General features: G+C 49.0%; 1 pseudogene; it reads left to right on the forward strand.

The window, feature by feature from the left end:
- The first annotated feature begins 17,053 nt into the window (after positions 1-17,053).
- Positions 17,054-17,731, forward strand: LOC119044767 (ferritin heavy chain-like; annotated as a pseudogene).

A 17,731-nucleotide genomic window follows, 5' to 3' on the forward strand; every position in this document is an offset into this window, starting at 1 on the left:
AGCTCTGGCTCCTCAACTAGACCTCTGTGGCCACAGTCCTTTTCCAAGTCACCTGAGTGACCACCACAGCTGCCTCATGGCCACTGACCTCTAGTATCACCCCACCCACTTCGCACTGTGAATGCTTGAAAACAAACCTGCCAGTATTGCTGCACATAGGATGGAGTCTGAACTCCTCTGGCTTGCACCTCATGCCTAAGAGCCTGTCTCTCTGTCTGCCTCTCTCCTCTACAATTTGGAGCTTCCACCACATGGAACCACTTGCAGGGCCTTAGTTGGGCCACGTTCTACTTTGTCCATGGCCTTTGCAAAGGATGCATAGACACTCAAACAGGCACAGCTTCACCTGACTACCACTGTCTCTATGTCTTTTTCTCAAATGTCCTTCTCTGAACCCCCAGACTGCACTACATGCCTCACTTCCACACTTTCTGGGCTCCCCAAGCCAACACACCTGCTATCAAGAGTTGAACTTATAGGAGTAGGCCCCTCCCTGGCCCAGATGACTGGAGGTCTGTACCTGATGAGGACATGCCTGAGCCTTCGATCAAAGGCATGGCATCTGTGAGCCCAAATCTGTCTTCAGTGGGCTCAGAGAATTAAAGACTCTGGGGTGGACAGGGCAGGCCACGTTGTAGGGGCTCCCCATTCCTTGTAGTCAAGCACCGTGGCTAACGCTATTCTCCACTCCTTTGGCCATCCCCTTCTACCTAGAGGGGCTCTGGCCAGGTTCCTGAAGGGGACCCAGCCAGTCCCCACAAGAGTATAACCAGAGCCTACAGATCAGTGCCCACCAGGAGCTCTAGCAGACTAACAGCCACCAATAGGAAAGGCTGGAGAATATTCTGAAAAAAAGAGATTCCAGGTCTAGAAATTACATGTGCTATTAAATCTTTGTGAGGGGCAGAAAGGGCTGCAATTCATGCCAACACTCAGAAGTCTCCTCGGACCTCCCATTAATGCAGTGGGGCTCCCCATGAATATGTTTGCTAGTCAGTGTTCCACAACCCGCCCAACCCAACCCACCAACAAGGCAGAAGCCCCAACTCCAGAGGACTCTACAGTGTGCATGTCTCTAGAAGAGGCTCTTTCTCCTGACTCACGCGTACAGCCCAGCTCTCCCCTGGGTAGAGGGAAGTCAGCCATATTGTTTCACCTGCTGCATTTTTGTTCTGGGGGGATGCCCTCACAAAAAAGAGGTTTCTTCAGCCTCCCCATAATCAGGATGGAAATAAGCCAGCTAATCCCTGTGATTGTTAATTTTACATGTCAACTTGGCTGGGCCACAGTACTCTGATATGTGGTCAAACTTGTCTGCGTGTTACTGTGAAGATATTTTTAGGTGATGTTAACATTTCTTCCTTTTTATTGAATTTATTGAGGTGACAGTGGTTAACAAAATTATACAGGTTTCAAGTGCACAACTTATAACACATTATCTGGAAACTGCATTATACGTTCACCACCCCAAGGCAAGTTTCCTTCCATCTAGGTGAGGTTAACATTTAAATCAGTGGACTTTAAGTAGAACAGGTTACCATCCCTATGTGGGTGGGCCTCATCCAATCAGAAAAAACTGACCTTAAGAAAAAACTGACCTTCCCTGAAGAGAGAGAATTCTGTCAACAGACAGCCTTCAGACACGAACTGAAGCATCACCTCTTCCTAGGGTCTCAGCCTGCCAGCCTAGCTCACAAATTTTGGATTTGCCAGCTTCAACAATTACATGAGCCAATTCCTTTAAAATACACACACACATCCCCTGTTGGCTGCTCTGGAGAACCCTGAAAAATACAATTCTTCAAAAGTGATGGAAGCCTGGCCTCTAGCTTGGGTACCGTGCAGGGATGATGCTGCTTTCATGGAAGGGCCACCACTTTCTGGGTTCTACCTTGAGCATCATTTTCTAAAATGCATATGTACATGCATATACACACATATGCATGTGTGCGTGCAGTACCCCCACCCTCCCTGGGTACTAAAAGCCCGTATTCACTCCAAGACACCTGTGATACATCCATATAACATACACAGTTGAAAATGAGTGCTCCAAGCCAGCCCTCCCTCAGACTAATTTACAGATGGCAACCTCCTTGAGGGCAGGCAGGTGGTTACTAAACACTCGGCCACTTTCTGGGTATACATTCTTAAACATGTGATTTGACCTCTATGGCCTCAGCTTCTTCTTCTTGTAAATGAGATTAATAATAGTGCCTGTTTCAGAGGATTATTGAGAGAGTTAAATAAGATGGAATGCCCAGCACAGTTCCTGGCTACTCCCAGTAGATCATTCCCAATAATGTAATATTATTCCACTTACAGGATTCAGAGACGCTCCCACCCTCATATTTATACACACAAAGACTAGTAAGCAGGGCTCACAGTTTTCTTCATGGAGACCTCAGGAGAAGACTCCACCTTGCTTCCAAGTCAACTCCTTGTATCCACAGAGACTGACAGCCTTATGTTGTTTGAGTCTCAGTAGATTGTGGAGTACTGGGTAGCTTCGCCCATACACCAGGTGGGCACAGTGAAGCAAAGGGACAACATGTGATATTCTTAATCTGGTGATGGAGCTGGGCCTAGAACCTGCAACTCCTGGCTCCAACTTCTGAATGCCCGCTCTACTGCGCAGGGCTCTGCGGTTCTTACTGGTTCCACTTGAACATGGGCAGATGAGGCAGCCCATGCAGACCCAGGCCTGAGGCAATGACCTGGCAGCCCCATCCGCCATCAGGCAGTCCCTCCTCACGTCTCACCTGAGAGCCTTCTCGCTCTTTCATTCTGCCAGTTTGGGTTTAACAGGAGTCATGACTCTTGGCCAAAGCCATGTGTAATTTGCTGCCCTGTGTTCTCTTTCAAATACGCATATACAGAACCCCAATTTCTTTCTTCTTTCTTAAGATTTATGTCCCAATATTCAGCCTTACAATCTGCCCTCTGTATTCTAACTGGATACAAAAACACAAAAAGAAGCATTACTTTGGAGCTTTATCTTGGCAGCTATGTCTGAAGACCCTAAAACACCAGACAAAAGGAGTTAGTGTGGTGTTGGGGACCTTGTTTGAACACAGAACTAATCAACTGGAAAGGCAGGGCGTGTTCAGGAAGACACTGGGGCTGGTCTTCAGACACCCACCTTCTAGTCACGTGTCCATGGGTGACTCATTTTGTCTATAGGTGACTCAGTTTCTACATCTATGAAATAAGGGTTGGATAATTTCTAGTCCTAAATATCTAGGATTCTCTGACTTACAGGTAGATCCTCATAGATAAGTGACCATTTACACCAAGAAAAAAATGTCATGCCCTGGCCAGTGCGGCTCAGTTGGTTGGAACATCGTGTCCTATAGACCAAAGAGTAGCGGGTATGATTCCCAGTCATGGCACATACCAGGCTGTGGGTTCAATCCCTGATTGGGGCACATATGAGACACAACAAATCAATGTTTCTCTCTCCTGACAATATTTCTCTCTCACATCAATGTCTCTCCCTCTCTCTCTCTCCCCTCCCTCCCTTTTTCCCTCCTTCCTTCTCTCCCTCCCTTCCTCCTTCTCTTTCTGAAAGCAATGAAAAGAATGTCCTTGGGTGAGGATAAAAAAGAAAAAAATGTCATGAGTGCTAGTCTGGCCCTAAGCCTTGGGCAGACACACTGACTGGCGATATCTTTCCTTCCTCCTAAGCTAGACACAGCCTCAGAAGTCTTCTCAACACAGCATTCCTGTAACTATTACCACCCATCCAGAGTTAAGACATAAATTTTATTTGCATTAGGAACATTCAAGATTCTGAAAGCTTGCCACCAGTCCAAATCCCCCAATGCTGCCCACCCAGAGTGTGGGGCCTGCTGGGGCTCTGCACTGTCTCTGAGCTTGGATTTCAGGGGCACCCACCAGCCTCCCGTAGATGGCTGGGCCATCAGGGGAGCTGGACTTGTCCTGGTCTCTCAGTCACTCCCCAGAGTCAGGTGCCCATTTCCCAGAACTCATAGGAGATGTCTCGGAAGCAGTAATTTCTATCTTAAGGAACAATTCCAGAGAAGCAGAAGCACAAAGAATGGGCTGGGACATTGCAAGAACCAAGCCAGGATGCCTAAAACACACACACACACACACACACACACACACACACACACACACACACACACTCCTCAACCAGCTCGGTTTATTCATGCATGCACACCCTCACACATACACCCTAAGAAGGGCTTCTGGGTGGAAACTACCTGCAACAGTGCCATCTAGTGGGGGCTGGGGCTGTCCTGCCCTCAAGGTTTCCCCGCTGAGCCCTGGAGAGATGGTCTCTAGATTCAGAGCCATGAAGGTCGTGGCTATATCTTATGGGAAAAGATACAAAAGAAGCGGTGACACTAACTACCTTGGGATCTGTCACCACCCCACTCAATTCTTACCTCCACAGAGTGCTAACGGGCCCCTGCCCCTACACACTCGAATGCCCACAGCACTGTCAAGCCCTGCACCCGACAAAGATGACAAACTCTGCACATGAGTTCCAGGAAACCCATTTTAGGCCCCATTCTGTGCGGAGTGGGAAAAACGTATGCTGCATTCACCCAGGCCAAGAATTGTCCATGCTCCTGAGAGACGCTGCACTGCAGGAGTTAAGGTCATAGACTGACTGAGTTCAGGTCTCTGCCACAGGCGCTTCTACCCCAGCATTCAGACACACAAATGTGGGCAAGGCTCCCCAGTTTCCTGCCTCTGAAACTTAGTTTATTCTTCCATATAATAAAAGAATAATGTCTTCCTGACTGGGCTGCTGTGTCCATGATGTCTCAAAGAGCCCAGCAGCACCTGGGAAGGCCATGGTTGAAGGTAGCCGGGAAAGCCATCTGCTAGAGGCCAGGGCAGGACTCATTCCTACATTGCTGAGAATACCTGGACAGTCTCTCTACCCCACCCCCACCAGGAACTCTGCCCCACCCCTCTTCGGTGGGGGGTAGGACACCATTGTTCTAAATAATTCAATATAGCATGGGCTCTGGCCAGGAGGACCACTCCTTGCCTTTTTAGAATCTGTAGGAAGATCTGCTGTAGCTTAATAATCTCTGGTTTGGGCAGGGGTTGGGGGAGGATGGGGTTTTACAATTAAAATCAACTCCACTTTCCCCTTTCCATGGTTCACACTGAACCACCTTCTAACCTTCTTGCCTAGCCCACAGGGAAGCTACACAGCAGAAGGAAGAAGACTTCAAATCAGGAAGTGGTACAAAAAGGAGGGATGGTTTTGTTCTGTTTTTTGGAAGGATACAGGGATATCTCAGGGAATCTGAGGGTGAAAAAATGTAGGAAGGTGTCACTGGAATTAAAGTCACATCTGCCAAATCGCTGGGTCCATGGGAGTTAGTTAATCTCCCTCTCTCTTAACATTTTCTGCTTCCTCACCTGCCGACAGCTGTGGGCTGGCCAAAGGGGGTTGGGATGGAGAGGGCCGGGTCATGTGGCATAAATGGAGCAACAAGAATGTGAGAAGTGGGGGCATAAGGAACATGGTATATATCATATGTATTTTATATATACTATATATGTATGCATGTATACATACATGTGTGTAGACACACATATACATAGTAAGTCCTCACTTAAAGTTCTAGATAGGTTTTTGGGACTGTGGCAAAACCTGTACAAGGAAACCAGTTTTACCATAGGCCAATCAATATAAATAAGAGTTAAGTTCCCACAGCATCTCAATCATAAAATGAAATCAATTTAAAAGAAGCCCAGTTATTCAAGCACCTCCTGTATATATGTATATATACAGAGTATTGTTTAGAACCAAAAAAAACATGTTCCTCCCTCACTGGCTCACTCACGGGCTGCTCAGGATGCATAATTCACCATGCGTTCACTCAGCATGGGCTGCTTCTGGACTCTGAATGGAACACTGGACACAGGCAAGGACATGCGGCTTCCACTCAGAAACACACCGTCACTGTCTGGGTAGAGGACCGAAGCACAGGCAGCTTCTCAAAAAGAGGTGGGCAAAGGCCAGCAGGTACCTCCAGAAAAGAAACAAATACATAACTGACAAATTGAATACACGATGCCCCGATGAGAAATCGGCAAAGCAACCAAAATGACATGAAGAGCAACAGCCGGGCCCTTCCTGGGCTAGAGGCATATGACGACAGTATCAGAGTCCTGTGGGCCAGTGGCCAAGAGCATCGAAACAGAGCAGAAGGTCCAGCCTCCCTGTCTGAACCTGCCTTTCGGCCCCAGAGCCAGCAGCCTCGGCTGACAGATACAGTGTCCGTGCCTCTACCTGAGTTTAATTCAAACCATTCTGTCCAGCCCTAATTCAGAGTTTTTATTGGGTTTTAGGTTTCTCCATATATGGCAAAATAGAAATATTTTTTCAGTCTTAAATTAGAAACATACCACAGGAGGATTTTTTGAAGCTTTTAAACAACATTGCTGAGTGAAATGCCTTCAACTCTGCAACTGAAACCTAACATAGGTAACCGCCCACTAGAGACACTGATATCAAGAGTGGCATGTGTCCCCCGGAATGTGCTCTTCTCCCCTTTTCCAAAGCAGTCCACAGTGGTCCTCTAAGTAGTCTGGGGTGTGCGAGTGTTGAAAGACTACTCTATGATTCTAGAAGAACCAGTAGCAGAGATGGACAGAACAAAATCACCACTGTGGACTTACCCTTTCAAATGGGTTTGTCTGTTACCTCCACCTATGACGGTAAAGTGAGGCCTGGGAGAAGGCTGTTCTCCAGATGGGTCACACCAGGATTCTTGGTTTGCTGGCACATTTAGACACCTGAGGCATGTTGTAAAAAAGGGGCCATTCTCAGGAGAGGAGGGGGTGTTAGAGACCAGGGCACAAATGGTCTGAGCTCTAGGTGGCCCTGAAGTACTTAATCCAAAAAGTGCTTCTGGAGCCCCTGCCAAGAACACTGCTGCACAGAGATCTCCTCCGGTGAGCACATTTCACACACACTCTGACAGGAAGGGCTCGGGAGCTCTCTGCATCCTGGCTGTACCCTTGCTGGACATCATAAGGGGAGCCTGTTGAATGATCAAAGATGCAGGCATACGGCTTGGCACATGGCAGAACCCAATCCTTTGACATTTTGGACCCAACTTCGAATTTTGGAATGAATGTAGCTGTCTTTTGGAAAGAAATCAAGGCAATGAATAAGAAGCAGCTGATAAATGCCAGAAAAAAATATAAAAGAATCATGAGAATATGCGTAGATTTGTCCTGTATAGGGTAATCTAATTTCCTTGAAATGGACCAAGAAACCCTGAAATCTAAAAACCAAAGCATCACTCTTCAAGGCTGCTCTTTGTCCCTGTGATCTGACCACCAACTCGAGGGCAGAGCAGCTGGCCAGCCTGATGCCACTGTCACCACAATGGGGATAATGCAAACTCAGGGCCAGGAAGACAAATCGCACCTTTGGATCCCTGGGAAATGGTGAGCTCACTTCTCAATGCATGGTGTAGGGGTGGGATTGTGTTTGCTTTCTGTCCCACAAGCCAACAAATGCCAGGTAGAATAAAATAATCTGGCACCTCCAGGCTTTGGGGTCTGAGGTTGCACGGTGCACCTTGCCCCCATTAGAGAACAACCCCAGACCACAGCTGTCTATCACCCCCAGATGTTGAGGCTTCCTACGAGCCTATACCTAGTGCTGGGTCCAGTCTCTGCACACCACCGTGGGCTGGTGGGGAGGAAGTGACCTTGGTGCTCCAGGTTCCTGCCTGGTGGTAGAGGCTGGACCTTCATGTGAAATGGTCAGGGAACTGCACAGGTCATAAGCCCGAATAGTGTGTCCCTTGAGCACACATTACAGGAGGAATTCTGGTTAAAAAAAGTCCAGTGGGCTGGAAAAGGCATAAAGGCTTTCTAGAGACAGGCCTGGAGCTGGTCCTTGAAGGACAGACAGAAAAGGGAAAGGCACTGAAGGCCAGTGGTACAACCAGCACTGAGACTTGCAGGTGGGGAATAAACAAGGCATCTTGGGGGGTGGCCAAAGCAGGACAAAGGGCCTGCCTTGCAGAAGAGCAAGAATAAGTAAAATTTCCTCCTCCCAAGTTTGTTCCCTGATGTGTCCTCGTCTCCAAGAGTCAGTCCTCTGAGGTGGCTCTCTTCAGATCTGAAATGCCACCCGACAAAGAGAAAGCAGGCAGGATGCCTGGGAGAGAGTACTGCATCACCTCACCTCCTGGTCCCCAGGACAAAGGGTTTCACAGTGCCGAAAGGCTTGAAAGAAGTCAGCTAGTCCTGTCACCCCCTCCCCCACTTCTTGCCTCCATAATCTGGGGAGGGGGCAGCTTCTACCACTGATAACTCCCCCAGAACAGGCTCAGTCTGCCCTGCCTTTGGACATAGGGGTCAGAGTGAGCTCTGGGCCTTGGGCACAGCCCCCAGATGCTGGGAAAGTTAAAATGCAGACCGAGGCTCCAGCCCCTTGCCCGTCCTTGGCCTTGAGAATATCACTCTGTAGGAAGCAGGGCTACTAAGGGAGCCTCACTGCATTAGAGGGTGGGGGCAGCTTTGAACCCCCCTCCCCTGAGTCAGAAACCTGTGCCAGCCTGGCTTTCAGCGGACCTCTTGAAATGGAAAGGATCACAGGCTCTTCTTATCTGAAGTGGCCCTCTGCAGAAACAGCAGCCTCCAGGCTCTGCCAGAGCAGCTCTTGCCCCCAACAAAATCTACCTTGGAAAGCTGCTGCCCCTTTGCGTGTGTGATAAAGAGTGAACAGATTCCCACTGCCCATGACACTGTGGTTTATACCCGTTGTCCCTGCTCAGTTCACTCTTAAAAGTGTTCCAGTTGAGATGATAAATTATATGGTCACCTTGTTTGACCAGTCTCAAGGCTAATGAGTAGTCAAGACAAAATTTGAACCCAGACCTGGCTTCAAATACCAAGCCTATCCAGATGTAAGGACTAAGAAAGGCTTGAGGAAGACAGGTGGTAAACAGAGTGGTACTTTTATAGAGTAGCCTATAGGCAGCAGAAACAAAAAATAGGGGGGATCCTGGAAGACCTCCTGGGGGAAGTAATGCGGCAACAGGCTATGGCAAGCAAATAGAAGAAGGAAGAGTGTGTGTGAAGGTGGCAGGCAGCCCGACCCTGGAAGAGACATCTCAGCCTCTAAGACTCCCTGGCTAAGATGGCTGTGAAGAAGACACATATTTTCAAGTAATGAGTCTGTCATCTAAAATATCTCCACTTCAGCTTGAACGAAGAGGTTTGATCTTCAAATGGAATCTGGGTATATAGGACAGCAATCAAAGCCAGTCATCTGATGTCAGACAGACAATTATTTTAAAAGCCCCTGGGTGAGTGGAGGATGACTCGTTCTTCCTCTGAAGCACCAGGAACATCTGCTGGGCCAGGTCATGAGCAGGCCAGGGCAGAACGTGCAGCCTGGAGACTCGGGGAGGTCTGCTACACAGTATCTGAGTGACAGTCATCAGCAACCCCAGGAGTCTGGGCAGACTTGGAGAGTCTTGCAGACTTGGACCAAGGTGTAAACTATGAGGGCTCCTTGAGGGTGAGGTACCTGTGTGGGCAGGACCCAGGGTACCGGCTGGAGGCCTGGGCTTATGAGGGAAGGTCACAAAGCCTAGGAAGGCCCCCAAGCCAGGACACCTTCCCTGCCTGGCCAATTCCTTCTCATCTTAAAGTTTAGCTCCTCTAAGAGGTAATCAGTGCTATCCCATTTTACAGAGGAGGCAGCTGGGTCCAGAGAAAACAAGAACCTGCCAAACAACACACAGGTAATTAGGAGACAGGACCTGGATCCAAATACAGGCCCACTGACTCCCATCCCCAGGTCAGGGCCGCCTCCAATAAGTATAGGCTATAGCACAGCTTCTGAGCCCGGGGACTGCTAAAGGAAAGTGTGCTTGGCTTTCATCACGGGGAACAAACAGGAGGGAGCCACCATCTCCAGGGCTAATCTTGCCGGTCAAGGCCCCAGGCCTTGCTTCACAAACAAAGGACCTTGAAAAGAAGGGGCAGGGCTGAAGATAGTAGAAAGGTCCCACACTTCTCATCAACTCTTCTCCCCAGTTTAGGTCAGTGGCAGGACTGGTCATTAGCCATGTCAAAATCTAAGGAACTTTATGCAGCAAATAATAACCCCTTCCCCTCCACTTCCCTCCACAGAACACTTGCCCCATCCGCCACTTCCCCAACCTACCACTTCCCCCTACAAACCAATGAGCCACATGGAGGGGACTCTAGCAGGCAGCGTAGCAACAAGACAGGGTAACTCTCTACTGTCCTCCTCCTGCCTCCAGACAGGAGTGTTTGACGGGGAATGGGGAGAAATGCCAGGCCTGGGGTCCCAGAGGGGCTGTCAGCATGCAGGGGCAGCAGGTGGGGTGGTCGAGAATCTGGAGCTCAGTGAAAGCAACCCAGGGACAAGGGTGTGCGGTTAGCAAGCCAAACCCACATTTCAATGTTGGGGAAACCAAGGCCAGACAGGGAAGGGCTTTGCTCAGGGCCACTGAGTGAGGGCAGGCTGCTCGGGGGTGGGCTCCCAGGCCTGGATTCCTCCACACAGCTCCGAAAACTGTGTTTCTCTCTGCTCTCAAGCCCACTGAGCAGAACTCGGCTGAAGAAGGTATTCAAGGGATCTAGAAGCTACAGCAGCCCTGGGACTTTCTTCTCTTTTACCCTGTGAGCCTGTGATTTCATGTCCTCCCTCCCTTCAGAGCTATGGTCATGGACCCGAAGCCAGGTCCCCTGAGTTCCCCTGAGAGGGGCCACCCCCCATTACTCAGACACTGACAGAGAACAAAAGAGGGGCCACAGGTGGGGTGGAGAAAGACCAGGATCTGCTGGTGTGCAGACCTATATTTAGGCTCCATACCTGCTGGCTCGCTGCTCTTGTCCCCTGAGCTCTGTTCCCCCATCTGTAAAATGGGGGCAGTCACAGTGTCTCCCTCAGAGGACAGTGGGCAGGATGAGACAGGTACATGTGCAACCAACACAGCCAGCATCCATTCAGGACGGGCTCCTCCTCTTTCTTGTTACCAAGAATCTCCCCACCCCACCCAACTACACAACCTCTGGGCTTCTAGAAGACACTTCCATGGAGTCTTCCTTCAATCCCACCTTGGCTCCAGTGTATGGGATTGAGGTCTAATATCCAGCACGTCTTTGTTGAGCCCCAATGTGTGCCAAGTCAGTGCGGACACCACCAGTAGGAGGTGTAATGCTCACAGTCTGGGGTAACCATGGCTTCAGTAGGCACACAGTGGGCCCTCAATAAGCATCTGCCCAAAGTCTGACTCATGACTCATACAGCCAACTGACAGCCACTATCCACCTCATTCCCTCGTTTTCACAATGGACTGTCACACCCAGAGGATGTTATGAGAACCCAGAGACTTCCCAAAACTTGCATGAAGTCACCACAGCAGGGTGGTGCCAGAGATTAGACCCAGGTGCCAGCAGAACAGATTTATTAACAGAATAATCCCTGACTTGGAAATCAAATTGGCTTGAATCCCATTTCAAGCCTTGGCTTTATTTACCACTTAAGGCTGTGTGACCTTAGACAGGATACTTAACCTCTCTGACCATCAGTTTCTTCTGCAAAATGAGGTAACATCTTTCTCCCAGAGTGGAAGTGAGGTTGACAAGAGATCCCTGGATGTAAAGTATCAAGTGTAGTGTGAGAGGGGCTCAGCACCTGCCCACCCTCAGCTCCCCTAAGGTAGCCAGATGGCGGTGACACAGTGGAAAGGCCTTAAGTGCCAGATAGTTCTCGAATGTCCTTAGAAGAGCAGCAAGAAGATAGAAAACCACACAGGAGCTTGTTTTCAAAGACAAAGAAAAATCTGATTAAGTAGGCCCAAGAATGCCGTTATAAAAGAATGAAAATATTTTCCTAACGAGGACATTTATATGTCAACAGATGATAGGGGGTGGGAGAAGCCACCACAAGGCCGCCAGGCACTGCCAGCCGCATGAGATGAAGATCCATAAGCAGGGCCCAGTACAGCGGGCCAGCTGGGTAAGGGGCGCCTTTCAAAGGCCTCAGTTCTCCAGCCTATAAAACGGGACTGCTCCATCTGCTCTCGGTCTGGCCACGGCGCCTTTCTTTTTTCTTTTCTTTTTCAAATAATAATTGTCTATATTTAAGGTGTAAAACATGATGATCTGATATACATGTTTACAGTGAAATGATTACTATAGTCAAGCTAGTTAATATATCGTCTCCTCACGCATTACATTTGTGCCTGTGTGCATGGTCAGAGCACCTGAAACCTATTCTATTGGCAAATTTCCAGTACTCGGTACAGTTTCATTAACTACAGTCATCATGCTGCACCTACTTGTCGTAGTTAACTGCCCCTTTGTGCCCCCTGATCAGCACCTTCCTATTTCCTCTACCTCCCTGCCCTGGTAACCCCTGTTCTACTCTCTGCTTCTGTGAATTTGACCTTTTTTTAGATTCCACATAATAGTGAGATCACACAAATTTTTTCTATTACTGGCTTATTTCACTTAGGATCATCTGTGTTATTGCAAATAGCAAGCTCTCCTTCTTTTCTAAGGCTGAATAATATTCAATTATATTCATGCCATAATTTCTTATCCATTCATCTGTGGTTCCTTTCAATCTGCCCTCTTTCAGTAAACTGGACTACAGCAGCTGCCATTACCGTCTCAAGGTCAGTGGAAGGAGCTGATAGGTTTTAGCCAGGCTCAGAAACATTAGGGAGTGCTCCTGAGGTCCCACAGCCAACAGTGGCATGGTAAGGCTGGACCAAAGCCCACGTGGCCCTCCTCTGCCACACTGCCTCCCCATCCGCCCCACCCCTCCACATCCCTGTGAGTGACACTGATGTGAACCAGACGCCCACTAGCCCACAGGCAAGCACTCTCAGCACCTCCTGTCTTACCGTCTCACTTGAGGGCTGCCCACCTGGTCCTGTCAGCTCTGCCCTCTCCCAACACCCAGACACAACATGTGGGAATTTTCTTTCTGGTTGTCCTCACCTTGCTCCTCTCTGCTCAAGCGACCATGACCGGTTTCCTATTCTCAGATTCCTTGCCTCCCTCTCACCTTCCTTTCTCACTGTTTCCAGCCTAGGCCAACTCTCCTCACCTAGTCCTTGGGTCATGGCAAGCAACCTCCTGATCTTGCATATTCTAGATTTCTGCCCCTCCCAAATGCCCCCACAGACATCAGCTTCTGAGGACCGCCAACATGCTTATCCCCACCTTCCACCCACAGCCCCTCCCCAGCTTTAAATCCTTCTGCACTCCTTCCCCTGCCAACTATCTGATACAGTTCATAGCTTTCATAGCTACACACCTACCTCTGCCTGCTGCACACAGAAGGTGCTCAGTAGATGTAAGTTGATGATAAATGCCTTTGTATTAACGTCACTGGGATCCCCTTTTGTTTCTAGATTTCACCTGCAGGTACTGGAGTCTGTGAGGTCCCAGCAGGAGCCAGGACCACAGTGGTTGCTCACAGAGTACCTACCAATCTGCCCTGGGCCAGGCCACTCCTGCCTCTTCCAAGCAGGACTCTCACAGCAGATCATGCCCACCCTGCGGACAGTACATAGTCTGGCTGCAGGGACTCAGAAATGGGCCCTCCATTAACCCAGGGGGAAGCCCCCTTCCCCAGCCTTATACATTGGCCTCTGAGCCCAGGGAGCATATGGCAGCTCACACCCACTCCACTTTTGGACAGAGCAGTACAGGACTTAAAATACCTCTGTGTTCTCAGGATGAAGAGTCTTAAGTGAGGAAACTGAGGCTCCAAGTGGAATGTGCTTCAGTCACCCGAAGCCCAGGTTCAAGCCATCGCCATTCTGACCCATTCACTACACTCCGCCATCCCTCTCCATCCGAATCCCCTGGCAGAGGATTGTAACAAATCCTCAGGCCCAGTGGACTGATCCTCTTCCAGGTCCAACCAGGCCCACCTTGGAGGCATTTCTCTCATGAGACAACTGCCTGGGGCGGCTGCCAGTGCTTGGGAAGGTCTCCGGGGAAAACTTCCCAGGAGCTGGCTGGGGGTGGGGTGATGATGAGGGCAAAGCCAAACTGTCTGGGGACGCAGGCCATCCAGGTGTGGGGCAGGCACTCCCTTCCTCTTCCTGCAGGTGGCAGGCAGAAATTATCAGTTCCAGGACAACACTCTCAGGGCCAAAGGGGGAGTGTCAGTGAGAAGACAGCCAGGCTTCTGCCACACTTGCTATGTTTTATTATGAGAGCCCTGCACAGGGGGCCAGGGAGGTGAGCAATGTGGGCAGCTCCACTGTTAATCTTCTGTGCTCCCAGCAAATGCTGTGAAGATTGAGAACTGGTGCAATGTACAAGCAATGAGCTTTTCCTGAACAACAGCTGCCACTGTAAAATCTTCCCAAGGCCCAGGCCCGATGGATCGAGCTGGGCCTCGGACTGCTTACGTTCAGGTGGACACAGTCAAAAAGCAGACTCTTCTGCCCCACAGCAATCTGGGTCTTCAGGAAACTGCGGCCCACTCCAACAAGAATCAACCCCACTGTCATGGTTCTCAGGTGACTGGCTACTGCTGTGGGTCAGGCTGTTTGCTAAGCACTGAAGATCCAGCTGTAAATGAGGTGAGCACCCTGCTTCCACAGAGCTCAGACTGATGGCAGGGGACAGTCAAGTGAACAGCCCTGAGCCATGTGCTGAGTCTGTGAGTTAGAGATACAGACCATTGAGTCTGCCTGCTCCCTGCTCCCCTCAGCAGGACTCTGCCAGCACAAAGTTTCTGCTGGGTCTGGGCTGCTACGGCATGGGCCTCATGACTCCCCCAGCCTAATCCCAGCTGGTCCAACCAAGATAGACACTGCCAAGAGTGGCCAGTCCAGTAGCTGGCTTGTAAAAAGATTAAGAGAGCCATGACAAGTCTGGCTTTAGAGAACTGGAGTTTCAAAAGCAAGTTAGACTGGAAAGAGCCACAAGGCTGGGCTGGGGCCACAGAGGCCTTGATGGCCACCCACAAGCTAAGGCAACAGAAACTATGAAAAGCGTAGGCTTAAAGAGACAGAGGGCCAGATAGTGCTGACTCCAGGATCACAGGGGCCAGAGTGGTTAAAGAAGGCTGCCCAGATAGATGAGACCAGACTGGGAACATAAAAAATCTTCAAGACACAGGATCAGAGCTCAACTAGCATTTAGTCCATCCAAGAAACATTTACTTGCCCATTTCTAGACCCCATATCAGGATGACTATGACTTGGTCTGTGTCTCGCAGGAGTCCACAGCATGAAGGAAGACATAAAGGTTAGTCTGATGATGGCAGCATGGAAGAATCAGCACCATGAGAGAAGGAGGCCATGGGAGCTTGTGGCAGACATGAGACCCAGCCTGTTTTCCACAAGGCAATTCACCCCCAGTCCAAAGCTACCATGACAATGGGGTGATTCTAGAAATGGACCAGGTCCACTGGGTAATAACTGGCTCTGCTTGCGCTGCAGAGCCCAGGGATGCACTCAAAACAGCTGGTTTGTCCTCACCCCAAGCAACTGCAAAAGGCTGATTGTCCATTGGCATGCCCATTCCTGGCATGCAAGGGTCAGAGCAAAAAGATGTTCTGCTTCTATACCCATTCATGTGGCAGTGGCCAGGGCAGCTCCTCAAATCAGCTCAGTTCCAGCCTCCACACTGACCGCAAGTGCAAGGGTGAGTGAGCATTTGGAAAAACCAATCAGACCATCTCCACAGGACCTATTGGAGAAGAATGTGAACAAGTGATTGGTGCTCTTGGACCTTGGATTCTTAATCTGAAAAGAAAAACCACCTGCTCCATGAGGCTGTTCTGAGGATCAAATGAGAGTATGCAGGTAGAGCCTGGTTCAGTGCCAAAGACCCTGTAAGTGCCCCACTGCCATCAGAGGGTCGGGCTGGGTGGGCTGGGCCATGCAGTCCTCCAGACCAGGAGCTGGGTGTGCTTCTCCTTCACATCCCTGCCCCAAAGGTATGTGGAGCTCATGCCTCCATGGAGCACTTTTACTCCCCTACTAAGGCTTGTTTATTGTCTGCCTTGGTCTAAAAACAATTGGTTAAAACAATTAGGATCAGGTTACCAAGCTTCATGCTTCGCTGCTCTTATTGTTGTTGTTTCAATTTACGTGGAACTAATGTTTATTGAGCAACTTTGATTTTACAAATTGGATGGCTTATACACACTATCTCATTTGATTCCAATATATAATGGGATAAAAAGGTGGCAGAATATCTTTTAAAAAAAGAACCCTGTTGGTAAGTGATGTAACTTCCCTAAGCCTCATTTCCTCAGTTTCCTCAGCACAAAGGGCATCACAGTCACATCTATCTCATGTAGCTACTCTGAGGGTTAAATTAGGTGATACACAGGATGCACTAAGCACAACAGTGAGGGAAAGCTACCTTTCTAGTGCCTAGACTGTACCAAGCATAAAGTATGAAACTAACCAATATCTGATCGGCTGATTGATTTGCACAGAGTAAGCACTAGTAATTGTTATTTATACCATTTGTCTATAAAACCTTACAAATGGGCATGTTTAATAATGAAGATGAGGCTCTCAGGACATGGTTTCCATGTTTGGGATGAGATAAAAACAATACTGTTCAGGCAACCAGAGTAAATTCTCCTGAGGTTAAAATGATTAAGGGGCTTTCAAAAATGAAGGGGTCTAAAACTCCCCTTTAAGCTGTTTGCTTCCTCAAGACGTAATCTCCTCTACTTCCTAAATCCTTCAACAAGATCTGCCACCTACGCAGTCCCTTGGGTGGGTGGTGTTGTAGCAGGTGAAGTGATTGGGGCATTGTCCATGAGGCTGACATGAAAAAGAGAAGGTGCAAAACACCCACAGCAAACAAACACAGAGGGTTAAGAACTTAGCCACAGCAAGCCCTCTAAAGAAATAAATGCACACTACACATTACAGTCTACAAAACTGTCATTAAAAGGGCAGTAAAAGAATGTGTGATTTCCAAATTAACAGAAAAAATGGAAAATTAAACAAATACAGAGTCTTTGAGGAGAGTCGTGGCAGTTTCCCGCTATGGCAATGGTTGGATGAAACCTGGTGCTCAACCCCCATCCCGGCCAGCCATCCAGATCCGGCTTTCTGCCACCTCCTTGCAGCACCCTTGGACCCCACCACCAAGGCCCCCACCACTGCTCCAGCACCACCCGGCCACTTCTCCTCAGCCACCCACCACGACGACCATGTCTACCTGGCAGGTGCATCAAAACAACCACCAGGACTTAAAGGCTATGATCAACCAGATCAACTTGGAGCTCTACGCTTCCTACATCTACCTGTCAATGTCTTACTACTCTGACCATGATGATGTAGCTTTAAAGAACTTTGTCAAATATTTTCTTCACCAATCTCATGAGGAGAGGGAACGTGCTGAGAAACTGATGAAGCTGCAGAACCAACCAAGTGGCTGAATCTTCCTTGAGGATATCAAGACACCAGACCATGATGACTGGGAGAATGGGCTGAATGCCATGGAGTGTGCATTACACTTGGAAGAAAGTGTGAATCAGTTACTACTGGACTTGCATAAATTGGCCACTTGCAAAAACGACCCTCATTTGAGTCTCACTACCTGGATGAGCAGGTGAAATCCACCAAATAATTGGGAAACCCTGTAACTAACTTGCACAGGTTGGGAACCCCGGAAACTGGCATGAAACTGGTATCTCTTTGACAAGCACTCCCTGGGAGACAATGAAGAGAACTAA

The sequence above is a fragment of the Artibeus jamaicensis genome, unplaced genomic scaffold, assembly GCF_021234435.1.
Source record: "Artibeus jamaicensis isolate MK-2021 breed Jamaican fruit bat unplaced genomic scaffold, CSHL_Jam_final contig_519, whole genome shotgun sequence".
Classification (NCBI taxonomy): Eukaryota; Metazoa; Chordata; class Mammalia; order Chiroptera; family Phyllostomidae; genus Artibeus; species Artibeus jamaicensis.